Source organism: Lepidochelys olivacea, assembly GCF_965140295.1.
Source record: "Lepidochelys olivacea isolate rLepOli2 genome assembly, chromosome: 14".
Classification (NCBI taxonomy): domain Eukaryota; kingdom Metazoa; phylum Chordata; order Testudines; family Cheloniidae; genus Lepidochelys; species Lepidochelys olivacea.
This window is the reverse complement of record NC_140424.1, coordinates 13,097,791-13,111,858: the sequence shown is the minus strand read 5'-3', so window position 1 is coordinate 13,111,858 and position 14,068 is coordinate 13,097,791.

Sequence of the window (14,068 nt, the reverse complement as noted above, 5' to 3'; positions counted from 1 at the left end):
GAGGGTATGTAACACACTTGCACCGTGTGCCTTGTGTCCCGCTCCAATGGCTAGTCTGCACAAAGGATAGAAGCCTACTGCAGTTACACGCTAATGGTGATATTCCTTTGGTTCAAGTGGTAGAGATCTGTGCTATGAATCATAAGGTTCTGGTTCCAAGTCCCGACAACACATGCAAGTGGCGCAGCAGAAAAAGACCAGCAACTGCAGCCTCCAGCTCGGCTCCTCCTGGCACCTGTGCACAACCTAAACAGGAGTTGCAGCGGCTGCTGGCCCAGCACCTGAGTCCCTGGGTTCTCTGCAGCATCCAGAGCTGGAGAGAGAGAACCCCTAGAAAGCATGGGGGTGGGGGGAAGGGACTTGCCCCCAGAGGTTCAAGTCAAGCTTGGAGACATCTGAGGTCTGGTCCATATTTTTTAAATATAATGTTGGCAACTCCATTAATAAAATAGAATACAGCTCTTCTATATAACCTTGGGAGCAACATTCAGGCCCTGATCCTGCAAACACTTAACGACGTGCTTAACTTTATGCATGTGAGTAGTTGCATTGACATCAGTAGGACTACTCACTTACTTAAACAGACGGGTAAGTATTTGCAGGATCAGGGCCTTAGTTTTTGCCTTTTCTGGTCTGAGATCAAGGCTCCTGTGATTTGTTGTTCGATTGTTTATTACTTTCACATCTTCTGTGAACTACTTAATGTAACTCAAACTATGTATCAATTGTTTTAAAAATGAAGCAGCCTCACTGAATCATTTTCTGTTCCTTGTATAAGCCTTTTTGGAAAACCATGACCTATTGTTTTGAAAATAGCATTTGAAGTCTTTTCCCTTCCCCCTTTTCACATCTCAATTCTAATTCCCCAACACCCTTAATCAAATCCTCAGTAGTTTAGAATTGTTGTTAAATGTCTTTCTGAGGATTATAATTGTTTTATTTCTGATTACACAGGGAACATATATATCGCTGTATAATCGCATTTGAAACATATAATCCCCCCAACCCACCCAAAATGATGTTTATAACAATTTGAACATGCCCCAGGCTTGGTTAAGGCGATTAGAAATATGATTTAGGTAAAGCCAGGGACCTTAAAATTTATACTTTTAAAAAACATTTTTAAAGCTCTTATGGCTTTAAGGCTGGGGGGATGAAGGGTCTGGTGGGGAGAAGAGGGGAGGAGCTAAAAATCAATGCCCAGATTAAAACATGCATTTAACCTGATTGGTGCTGACAAGTTTGAATGTTTGTAGAAACTTGAGTGTTTGAATAAAGAGGGGTCAGAGGAAGATGGGGTACTTCCCTGTCCCCATCACTCCTGTGGTTTTCCCAGAAAGCTCTCTGCAGGAAAATCTAAACTCTGTTGGGGAGTTCGGTTAAAACTCTAATGAGTGACAGAGACAGAGTCAATGTAAGCAGCAAAGATTTACACATGTGCTTAACTTTGCAGCCTAAATATGGATGTTACTGCCTATCTTTAGGCAGCAAAGTTTGAAAATTGTCGCTATATCCTCGTTGCACCCCATTTTGCCCATTCCTAAAAGCAGTAAAAAGGAGGCACGTTTCGGTTGTACCCTCTTCCCACTGTTTCTGGGTCACTTTTCTTAGATCATTAGCTCAGCGGGGCTGGAGCTGTGTCTATCTTTGTGTTTTGTACAGCACCTCATGCAATGGGCCTTTGATCCTGATTGGCACCTGTGGCTGCTACCTTAATGTAAGTATTAAACAATCATAATAATACCTCCCTGGGGTGTTGTGAAGCTTAATTAATGAAGGTGTGAGTGTGGCCATCTTGTGGACCATGAAGGAATGTAACACGAAGTTGGCTACAAAGAAAGTGGAGTCAGTCAGTTTAGGGGCTCTCTGAGTAAAATATTTAATTCATTTTCATCTATGATGTCATTTATGTGATTGTTAAATAAAAGCACTTCACTGAAACCAAAGATTCCCTTCTTGTATCTAAAGTTCCTCAATTGGAATGCACTATGGCAGTGCTATGTAGTATCACCCAATAGTATGATTGACAAACCACTGATCTTCAAAACAGGTCATTGTCAGTCTGAAACTTTTCAAGTTTTGTGTTTATCCGGTGGGGGGCCAAAAGTCTTCTAACGAGTTATGTTGGCTTGATTTAGTCACCTCTGCTGTTTGCTTCATCTCCATCTCAAGTGAAAGTGCAAATACATGAGACTTAGGTGCCACTTCAGTTCCACTTATGCCTGGTTTAAACAGTGCCAGTTCTCTACACAAGGGTGGATTTCACTTGGATTTTCACAAGTGCCTGGTATTGACCTGCCTCTTCTCCTACTCAAGATAATGAGAGTTCTGCCATGGCACCAATGAGAGCAGGGTTAGGCCCGTGATGAGTGCTTTTAAAATTCCCACTCTAAAACTTTTGGGGATGTCCATCCTGTCTCACTCCATCCCATTAACTTAGTGTGGTAAACCCACCATACCTTCTGCCATGCTATTTTCCACTAAAAGCTGCTCCTGCCTGCCTGTTCTCAGAGGAACTTTGACTTGAGGTAACGTTTCTAACATGAGGTGCAGATGCTGGTCATTCACCACATTTTTTTTTGGATATTCTTTTTTAATCCATGCATGCAAACCAATCCAAGAAAATAAATCCTGCTGTGACCTCTAGCTGCTCCAATCTAGTCTAAAACAAACCCGTAAATCCCCGAGTTTTGCCTTGGTAGTGACACAGTGTTTATCAATTAGACCATAAACACAAGCTGAGATATGGAGGCTCTAAGTTGGCATTGATTAATGGCCTCCACGTTCCACTATGCTATGGTTCTCTGACTCCTTTCAACCTAAATAACAATACAGTATAATGACAGGTTTCAGAGTAGCAGCTGTTTTAGTCTGTATTTGCAAAAAGAACAGGAGTACTTGTGGCACCTTAGAGGCTAACAAATTTATTTGAGCATAAGCTTTCGTGAGCTACAGCTCACTTCATCAGATGCATTCATTGGAAAATACAGTGGGGAGATTTATATACACAGAGAACATGAAACAATGGGTATTACCATACATACTGTAAGGAGAATGATCAGGTATGGTGAAGCTATTACCAGCAGGAGAGTGGGGGGCGGGGAGAAACACCTTTTGTAGTGATAATCAAGGTGGGCCATTTCCAGCATTTGACAAGAACATGTGAGGAACAGTGGGGGGCAGGAATAGTTTTACTTTGTGTAATGACACATCCACTCCCAAGCCTAAGTTAATTGTATCCAGTTTGCAAATTAATTCCAATTCAGCAGTCTCTCGTTGGAGTCTGTTTTTGAAGTTTTTTTGTTGACGAATTGCCACTTTTAGGTCTTATTATGCTCAGATAAATTTGTTAGTCTCTAAGGTGCCATAAGTACTCCTTTTCTTTTTGCGGATACAGTATAAGTTGCTTTTGCTTAGAGAAACTTTGAATAGAGCAGGTCAAAAACCTGTTTTAGGGAAGGGAGCGGGAAATCAAAATTTCAAAGTTGTTTTCCTTCTAAAGTGTTCTAAATAAACAAAGTTGTTTGTTCTATATTTTTTTCCAATATTCTTTTCCAAAGTTTTGTGTGGTTGAATTGTGACATCATATGTGACTCAGCCAATCAACATTCAGTTGATCTTAATTCATTTGTATACAGAACTCTGGCTAAAATGTGAGAGCTGTTCGAGATTTTTTTACACTTTAAAACTGTCTTATTTCACAGCTATGATGTCACAGCCACCGCATGTAACCAGATACTCTTGTGATGAGCACAACATAAGAACCTGTATAGAATAGATTTCTGATTACATCAGACTCATGAAACTGACACATCTTGTGATGGGACATGTAGTTGAAGCCAGGTCCTACACTCCTTCCAGAGGTATAATTCCCATTGACTTTAAGGGGAATTTTGCTTATGTAAGGACTGCAGTGTTGGGAAGAACATCACCACACAAGTGACTACTATGAATATATGTGTATATCATTCAACCGTATTCTCAGTTGGCCTTGTGATTTTATTATGGTCTTATCTACATCAGTGCTCAATGTGCACACTTTGAAATGTTTGTACTAAGTGCAGCAGAATGAGTCACTGAGCACTGCTGTTCCTTGGGGCGTGCACAGAAAATTTCTGAACCACCAACGCAGGGAATTTGGAACCCAAGGGTAGTGGTACATCAGCTCAGAGGCTCATGTTAAGAAGTCCAAAAACTTTGGATAACAACTGAAAATTGTTCAGTGGATTAATGTCTAAAACTGGGTTGGCTCAGACTCATAGCAAGTCTCAACTGCAATATATGGATCCCAACCCCTCTCAGAGTTATTATTAATTATTTATTTGTATTTCAGTAGCACCTAGGAGCCCCAGTTATGGACCAGTATCCCCTTATGCTAGGTGCTGTATGCACACAGAATAAAAAGATGGACCATGAGTTCATGGGGGGAGGGGTTGGCAGAGACCCATCGCTAGATCTGACATTATTTTGTCCCTCCCTCCCCCCCAGACTGCCTTCCCTCATTGGACTCTCTCAAGCCATATATGACAGCCATCACGGCAACAAATGACTAAGGGCTAAATCCATCCCTGCCTTTTGATGTTGTGGATGGCCAAGACTATAACAGGGTTAAAAAAAGAACTAGGTAAGTTCATGGAGGATAGATCCATCCATGGCTATTAGCCAGGATGGGCAGGGATGGTGTCCCTAGCCTCTGTTTGCCAGAAGCTGGGAATGGGTGACAGGGATCACTTGATGATTACTTGTTCCATTCATACCCTCTGGGGCAACTGGCACTGGCCACTGTCAGAAGACAGGACTCTGGGCTAGATGAACCTTTGATCTGACCCAATATGGCTGTTCTTATGATTATACCGGGAGTTGTAGCTGCTTATAACAAGGACAGGGCCTCAATTCAGCAATGCATTTCAGCACATGCATAAAGTTAAGCAACTGCTTAAGTACTTTGCTGAGGTGAGGCCTAAATTTGATTCAACTAGTTTATTTTCTTTACATGAAACTGACCCCCTATGCAGAAGGTCAGGGTGAGATTCATGCACCACGTAAGCCTTATTTGTCTGCATAGAGCAAAGAGCACTTCACCTTTTCAGGCAAGTGTGCAAAACTATCACAAATGTGAATCACAGTGTTTTAAATTTATGGACTACACCTCTGTGTCTGATATTCCTCTTCATGTTCCTGATACATGGCCAATGAAATCAATAGGAGTCTTTCCATTGACTAGACTGGGCTTTGGATCAGACCCTATACCATTCAATACAGTAATCAGCAGAGCTGTAACTAAAGGGTAGCTTGTACTCTCCTTGGTGATTGACAGCATTACCTTCCTGCGGGTGCAGTCCCTGTGTCCTATTTCAAAGTTGTTTTTGCTGTCACCCTGGCTTGAGTCCATAACGTTAGCTAAATCTTTCAATATGTGTGATACATCAAAGCAGTTGTGTGTGCGGGGAGGCAGAGGGGTAGAAATAATCCAATGCCATGAGGAGGGAAACAAACTGTTTAGAACAATATGATTGGCGTTCCTAGAATAGGATTAGACAGAGTAGCGCCTCTGCCTGCCTGTCACTTGCAAATTCTTGCTAATACTTTAGGAGCTTATCGGAGGTCAGCACCAAACACCCAAACAGACTAATCTGTATTATAGACATATAATCAAAGTCACAAGGTTTTACATAATATATATTGGTGACACAAGACGTGTTTGTTCGAGTAGTTTTGTCATCAAGATTAGAGACCATGAAAGCTTCTACTGTGCATTAACTTGGTTTTATGTGCCACCCCATTGGTACAGCAGAAATTCCTCAAAAAAATCAGGAAGGAACTGGGAACTTAGAAACCAAATGTACATTCTGAGCATATGTCTACACTGCAATTGAACACAGGCAGCTGGCCCATGTCAGCTGGCTTGGGCTAAGGGGCTGTTTAATTATGGTGTAGACATTCAGGCTGGAGCTGGAGCCCGGACTCTAGGACACCCCCCACCCATCTTGTGGGGGTCCGGAGCCTGCTCCAGCCCAAGCATCTACACTGTAGTGTAATTAAACAGTCCTGTAGCCAAAGCCAGTACACACGGGCCGGCCACCAGCATTTAATTTCAGTGTAGATGTACCCTTAGATGCTACCGCCATTAGGTTCCCAGAGCTTGAGGAATATTGGTTAAGTTAAAAAACATAATGGGGAAGGGAGGGTTGTGACTGTAATGCTAACCATTGTAAAGGTGCTGGGAACTTTGGAATGCAAATACTTTCTGTGTAACTACCCATTGGTAACCAAAATCAGTTCAAATCTCTCAATAAAAAAAAAAAAAAAAAATATATATATATATATATATATATATATATATATTTAAGAAATGCAAAGCAATGGATATGGGTATTATGAAAAACAATTTTTGGGATGAAGGTGAGAGACGGTTTATATTTTTGCTTCCACTGCCTGAATTTCTGGAACAGCAACAAGAAGGAATATAAAATACTAAATCCAGTCATTGTATGTTTACAATTTATGTGATAGTGTAGCATCCCCATTATAGAGAGGAGGAAACTGCAGCACAGAGACTAAGGGGCTTGCCCAAAGTCACAGACTGAGTCAGTGGCAGAGACAGGAAGGGAACCCAGGAGTCCTCCCACCAAGCTGGGCACTATAACTAATACTACTACTAATAAAATTACTATCCATATCACCACACCGTCCAAGAGCCACAGCACAGGACCCCCGTGTGCTGGGCACTCTGCAAATGCAGAACAAATTGATGTAGTCTGACACTGATTTTGACCCATTGGCTACTTTTGTTCTCTCTCCCATCTGCATCCCTTCTCTTAATAGTGGTTTACAAGGATCGTGATTTTTGGGGGGCATAGATTGTCATTTTTCAGTATTTTTATAATATATCATTTAAAAAAAAACTATTTGGTGAGTAAAATCTGTGAAATTTCCATAAATAAAATGTGGTTGGTTTTTTTTAGAAAAAAATAACCAAACTTTTGTTTTCTCTGTGTGTTTGTATTTGATAGAGATAGAAGTAGTTTGAATTCACGATTTACAATGGAAGAAAGAATGATTACAGCCTAAATTATGTGAGACACAGAAAGCAAATACATGATGGTATCATATAGGGTTTTATTGACAGGAGTTTAGGATGTGTGACAAAGGCAGGAATGATTTATGTAGGGCATCTGAGTTGTTTATACCACACCACAGCATCAGGTATTCTATATGCAATCCATAGGATTCAGAAAAGTAGAGATTTTAACACAGTGTGAGCCTGATTCTCATTTTACATCAAGACCACTCTGCTAGTGTAACAGGACACTTTTAAGGCCCTCTCTATATCACCAGAGCACTGTAAGGAGGCCTTTGTATAAATGAGAGTCAAGCTGTATGGATAGGAGTATTTGTGGCACCTTAGAGACTAACCAATTTATTTGAGCATAAGCTTTCGTGAGCTACAGCTCACTTCGTCAGATGCATACTGTGGAAAATACAGAAGATGTTTGTTTTTATACACACAAATCATGAAAAAATGGGTGTTTATCACTACAAAAGGTTTTCTCTCCCCCCACCCCACTCTCCTGATGGTAATAGCTTATGTAAAGTGATCACTCTCCTTACAATGTGTATGATAATCAAGGTGGGCCATTTCCAGCACAAATCCAGGTTTTCTCCTAACACCCCCCCCCCCCCGTGTGTGATTATCATACACATTGTAAGGAGAGTGATCACTTTATATAAGTTATTACCAACAGGAGAGTGGGTTTGTTTGAGTGCCACAAGTACTCCTTTTCTTTTTGCGAATACAGACTAACACGGCTGTTACTCTGAAAGCTGTATGGATGGGGTTTTCAGGAGGGCTCAGCAGTAGCTTAATGCCCCGGTTCAAGTCAATGGGAGTCTTATCATTTGACATGAATGGGGGCAAAATTAGGCCAATACAGAGTACTTTAGGCCAATACAGAGCAAAACTCACTCTCTGATTATACTATTTTTGTACCTGTCCACTCACAAAGACTTGCTGCTCTGATCATTAAAATACAGGGCTACCAATTGGATAGATTATTAATACCATCAGCCCACTGTACAGACCTTGGAGGCAGAGAAAAATTATAACTAATAAAGTGTAAGACCCTTTCAAACATTATTGAAAATAGCTTCTCCATACACTATGACCATCATGATGTCAAGGTCTGATTTCTTGGACCTTTCCAGGGTAGAAGAAAGTGCTGAAAGCAACAGATCATTCAAAACTGCAATGATACTTTCTGAAAATTGACTAGACATGCTAGAAATAATAAGCGATTAAAATAAAAGATTAGTTTAATTATCGTAAAATTGAAAACAGCAACTTTGTTAAGGGCCCTTAAATGCTAGACTGCTGATAAATATCTTATAACCAGAGCATTTAGGATTATCTCACTAATGTAGTGGTCAATCAAAATAGATCAAACTTGACTGGTAGGCAATACGTATAAAACCCCCAGGCCACCTTCAGATCTGGTGTCAATGGAGAAACACCAGATCTGAATTTGGTCCTCTTTGTGTATTATTGCTCTCCAGGTCTTCCAGAGCCTGAACAGATTTGCTAACTGTTTCTGACAGCCTTCATCTGGGTTTGTGTTATGCTGAGAATGTGAAGTCTTGGTGTCTGATGGCGAAAAGGTATGCAGGGTTCTTGCAAACTGAAACAAAATAGCTTACAGGATGAAGACACCTCTTGGAAAGGCTAGGAGTATGTTCAACTTACCAGTTATGGGGATCATTAGTCCCAGAGTACATACTGTGAGCATGATCAGAAGCAGAGAGCTGAGTGTGTTTGTTGTGCAACTGATACAGAAATACTAACAAGGAGGAAAGCCTAAGGGAATGTAATAACTCTTTAGTGAAAAAGATTTTGATCACATTTATATTTAAATCTGAGAGGATGGAACGTAGTCTAAAAGGATCCCATGACATTTGCAGAAATTGATTGAAATATTTCCTTTCGATGCAAACTAGTTATTGTTTAAGGCTTGGATTGGGGTATCTAACTCCCTTAGGCTGCTTTGAAAACCCCAGCCTAGCTATATAAAAATATGTGCTCACTGTTCATATTTTGGTACTAAGCCCAATCACTCAGAATGATGCATGTGATATGCCCAAGCTGCAAAGTTTGAATCCAAATCTGGTTCCCAACTTTTCCAAAATTCAGGGGAGTTTGGGTCCAGTGGTTTGGTACAAGCCAGTCTCTAGTTCCCATTGGAGCTGAGGTTGCAGTGAAACACAAAACCAGGCAAAAATCTGGCGGTGTTGTCTTTCATTACAAACATACAACTCAGACCACATTCATTAAGAGGTTCAGAAACCTTTCAAGGGAACAAGAGGGCCCAGTCTGGAGTGAATCTGGGATGATTTATAGTTATTGTATCTAAATTATATGAAATTCCCAGTTACAAAGCAAAATGAGGTGAAACTGTTGGGTTTTAATTAGAAAAGGAAGGAAAGGTGAGAGTTTTAAAGATGGAGAGATTAAAGAATAGATACTTGCATTAGATAATATCATATCACAAATAAACAGCATGGCAATTGTATTTGCAACTCATAAGCTCTGAAAAAGGAAAGTAGTGTGTCAAGTGCTTAGAAGCAGGAGTCTTTCTAAAGCTGCCATTATGTGACACTGAACAAGTCACTTAACATGTCAGTTTCCCTCACTGTGAGTACCTGTAAATAGACAGAAGTGCTCAGATCCATAAGAGCCATTTGAGTATCCAGACTGATCTGCAAAATGGGCTTAATAATAGTCACGGCTCTGCTGCAGACTAAATTAATGCATATCTGCAGAGTGCCCTGATTTGCTTGGATGAAAGATGCTATAAAAGTGCATGGCACTGTTCTAATGCTACAGATCATATTGCAATAAAAACCACATTAAAATAACCAAAGGACATTTACATTAAAAAAATCATTAAAATAACATTATGCATTTTGGCTTAAGTTCACTAAAGCACTACAGCTCATATTCAAACCCCAGATCATTGCTCAAACCAAGGTAGCATCCTTAACATTATCTACAGTAGCTGATCCCCTGTTGTGTTTTGGTACAGAAGGGCTGATATTTAACCTTGAATTCCCATACGTTGCTGTGTTTCAGGCTTTGTCTACACCACGCAACTTTTAGCAACACGGCTGTGCCACTATAGCCGTGCTGTTAAAAGCCATGCAGTGTAGCTGCTGTTTGTCGGCAGGAGAGAGCTCTTCTGCTGACAAAAAACTTCCACCCCCCACAAGCAGCAGCAGCTTTGTCGGCCAGAGAGCGCTCCTGCCAACAAAGCACTGTTCACACTGGCGCTTTTCATTGATAAAACGTTTGTCGTTCGGGGTGTGTGTGTGTGTTTTTAACACCCCTGAATGACAAAAGTTTTGCCGACGAAGTTCCAGTGTAGACAAAGTCTTAGACAGACCTCAACATTCTTTTCATTTACCTTGGTACAGTACGTAAATAACTATTGTGAGTGTCTAGCACAATGGGGCCCTGTCTCAATTACGGATCATTGGCACTACTATAGAACAAGTAATGTGTATTATTATTATGTTTGTTGTTGATAGTCTAAGAGTATCTGGAATTATATTGTGGTAATTGCTGTGTAATAATATATAGGGTGAAACAGTGAGAGGGGCCTAGAAAATTTTCTTTCATGTTTTTTCTTTATTTTGCCTGTACAGCTGAATGACAAATTCACAACTGATGATTTCTTAGGCAAATTCAGTCTCTTTTTCTGTCCACAGAACATTCACAAACTGGTAGTGTTTTCCTCTGATTTAATTATGAATACAATTTTAATTTTACTATCATTTCAAAAATACTTTCCTTTATGGGTTTATTGGGGTCATTTGAAATTTGTACTGTATTGCTTAGTTGTGATTGGTCACATTAGGCACATAGTATTGTCTCTGTTTCCTGATTGGGCAAGTGAGCAAGTGCTTCCAGAGGAAATATCTATATGTGCTGGTGTCAGATTGCTGTCCTGAATACTTGCACATAAAACCTTGACATTTGGCATTTCTGCCAGTAAAATTAATTCGGAGAAACACAGATGGGGCAAGGTCAAAACTGAAACAAATTCATGGGAAGGTACAAACCAAGCATTTGTTGAACATATTTTCCATGATTTGCTCAGCATTAATTTTCTCTTAATCAAATAATAATACTTAGCACTTATAGCTAATCAAATATAATACTTAGCACTTACCCAAGCAAAGTAAACCCCTTTACTCCTCAAAGGCAGCATAGTCTAATGGCTAGGACACTGGACCAGAGGTAGATGTTAATTCTATTCTTGGCTCCTCCACTAACTTGCTGGATGACCTTGGCAAGTCATTTCATGGCTCTGTGACTCAGTTTTCCCATCAGTTAAATGAAGATTTATTTGTAAAGCCTTTTGAAATCTAAAGGAGAAACGCAATTTTCTGATTATTATTGTTATTTAAAACACATTAAGTTCATTGGATTGTTCCCTGAGCTACTGGGAGTTGAAGAGACCTTCCTCAGAGGAGATGCAGAAGGGAAGAGTGCTACCTCCACAGAAACTCCACCACTCTATTTGAGTTCCGTAGGATTTTAAGGGCGAGGTGATAGGGAGTGAGTCAGGGGACCAGACATTCCCCATGGCATTATCCCTTGGTCAGCTCATAGATTTCCCTGTGGAAATCCAATGGGAAGCTAATGTGCAGCAAATAGGTAGCGTGCAGAAAGAGCTTTGCTGCTGGTGGGGGATGGGAAGAGGAGATGTGGGAAGAGGGTTCAGATGGGAAGCCTTCCTTCTGCATGGATGCGCTTGCCATCAGAGATACAGGCCTCCCTTCCCTGCAGATTTCCTACAAGGTGAGGCTGTGTCCCCCACCATCTGAAGCAACAATCACTGGAGAAAGGCTACAAAGCCAAGCCAACATTATGGAATTCCCACACCCCTCAGTCCTTCTGCTGCAGGTTTTTCCCTAGGAGGAACCAGTTTGACCCTTCACTATTAATTTTGCTTCCCACCACCATTGCCCCCGTAGTTCTCCTTTCCAAGTCTGGTGTTTCAGGTCTACTTTGGAGTGCTTACGTTTTCCTTGAACACCAAAAACCTAATCAAAGGGCCATTTCCCATCATTAGTCTGTGCGAGAAATTCCCATGGAGGTTGACAGAAGCTTTGGCATGAAAACTAGAGCTAGGCAAAAAACCAAGTTTTCATTTTGTGGGGTACATTGAAAAACAAAATTCATTCTGAGTCCACCTAAAATGACAATCACCAACACACAAAAAACAAAACATTTTTATTCATATAATTTGGGGTATTTCATGCACCTTTTTTCTTTTCTTTCATTTTTTTATTTAACTCTAAGTTCCTCAGAATGTCATTTTGAAGAGAGTCAAAACATTTTTGTTTTGAAAATATTGAAATGAAATGTTTTGACTTTGTCAGAATTTTTTCCCCATTTTTTTCAGTCAAAACTGTTCTCTGAATTCAACCCCAAAACTGTATTTTCTATTACCGCCCCCCGCTTTTTTTGGGGAGGGGGTGGGCCAGCTGTAAACAAAACAAAGAGAGAGATATGATGGCCTGGTAACTTGGAATTTCTTCTGAGCCCAGCTTCCCCGCATATCTCATTGATAAGTGGTTGATTATCTTCTTTTGTACTCTCTTCACCTCTTGCTGTGCTGTTTCAGACAGAATAAACCCAGCAATAATGAACCATCATCAGAGTGGCAATTGCTTCCTGCCCCACTTGCGTTAATAAAGAAAGAGAAAGCAAGTGATGATTAGTCATATGTCTGCACTCAAAGATAAATCCCCCTGAGCAGAAGCCATCTGGTGAAGCATAAAATAACATTTCTAGCACTAGCGTGGACTTACTGCAATGTTAATAGATTCTGCTGAAGTGTAACGTAATACAGGCCTAATGCTGAGTTCTAGCAGGTGGCCCATAACCCTGTAATAAATTCCCTGACATTATTGATTTTTCCCCCAAACTGAGCCCTGTTGTCTAACTATATTAACTTCTGCTTACTGAGCATCAGAACACGCACAAACATCAGCCTCATTTCAGTGAGCAATTGGAGGTCTAAAACATGTCCCCGTTCCCACCGTTTGTCCTCACACACCATTATCTGAGATTAGTTATTTTAGAATTCAGAAACAAATAATTATTAGCTATGGGCGCTAACAGCAAACACTTGCAAAATCTGAAATGTGGGGATTTTGAAATATGCTTCTGTCACTAATTATACATGCAAACAGCTCAGAAATATGGCCCAGACACACTATTCCTATTGTGTATATTGGGTCCAAATCTGCCCTCGGTTACAAATGTGCCATTTCAGTGGGGTTATATTCACTTTCAAGGCCCTTCACAGTCACTCCCCATGCTACCAATCATCTCTCATTTACTAGTAAACTGTCAATGCTCACCTCTGATCAGCCCACCATACCAGCCTTCATTGCCCACTTGTTACATTTTCAAACATGGACCTTCATGAGTCTCCCATGCTTCCCCACACACATGGGAGGGCTGTCACCATCCACAAAGCTGAAGTTCATCTCTCATTTAAAGCGATTGGTAGCTCTGTCACCATCTCTGTGCTCCAGGAGGTCTCTGGCAGTGTCATTTTCAATGAGTGCCTGAGCAATAGATTCAACATTAACATGCAATAAAATGATCATATAAAGCAGAACATGTTTAATTTTTAAATGAGCTAAAAAGAGTTTTTTTAAAAATATTTTTTTCTTCAGAGTCTTTTTAGGCCTTAAACTTTCATCTGCTCTCTATTCTTGCTGTGCACTAAACTGGACCACCGCCAAAGGGCAAACTCTTGGGACGCATCCACACTGGGGTGGAGAACTGAGGGGTGCCTGGGGCCTTCTGCATGTGCAAGGAGAGGATGGCTCCCCAGAGCCAAGAGGGAAATGTGTTCTACAGCCCTTCATCACTGCTCCAAGAAGTGCCTGCTGATGAGGCAGGTGCAGGAAGGCTGGAGGCCCAGTCACACTGCTGGGCTGGCTGGGCATACCCCCAGGGACCATCCGGCTCATTCGTCATCTCCTCACCTAGTAC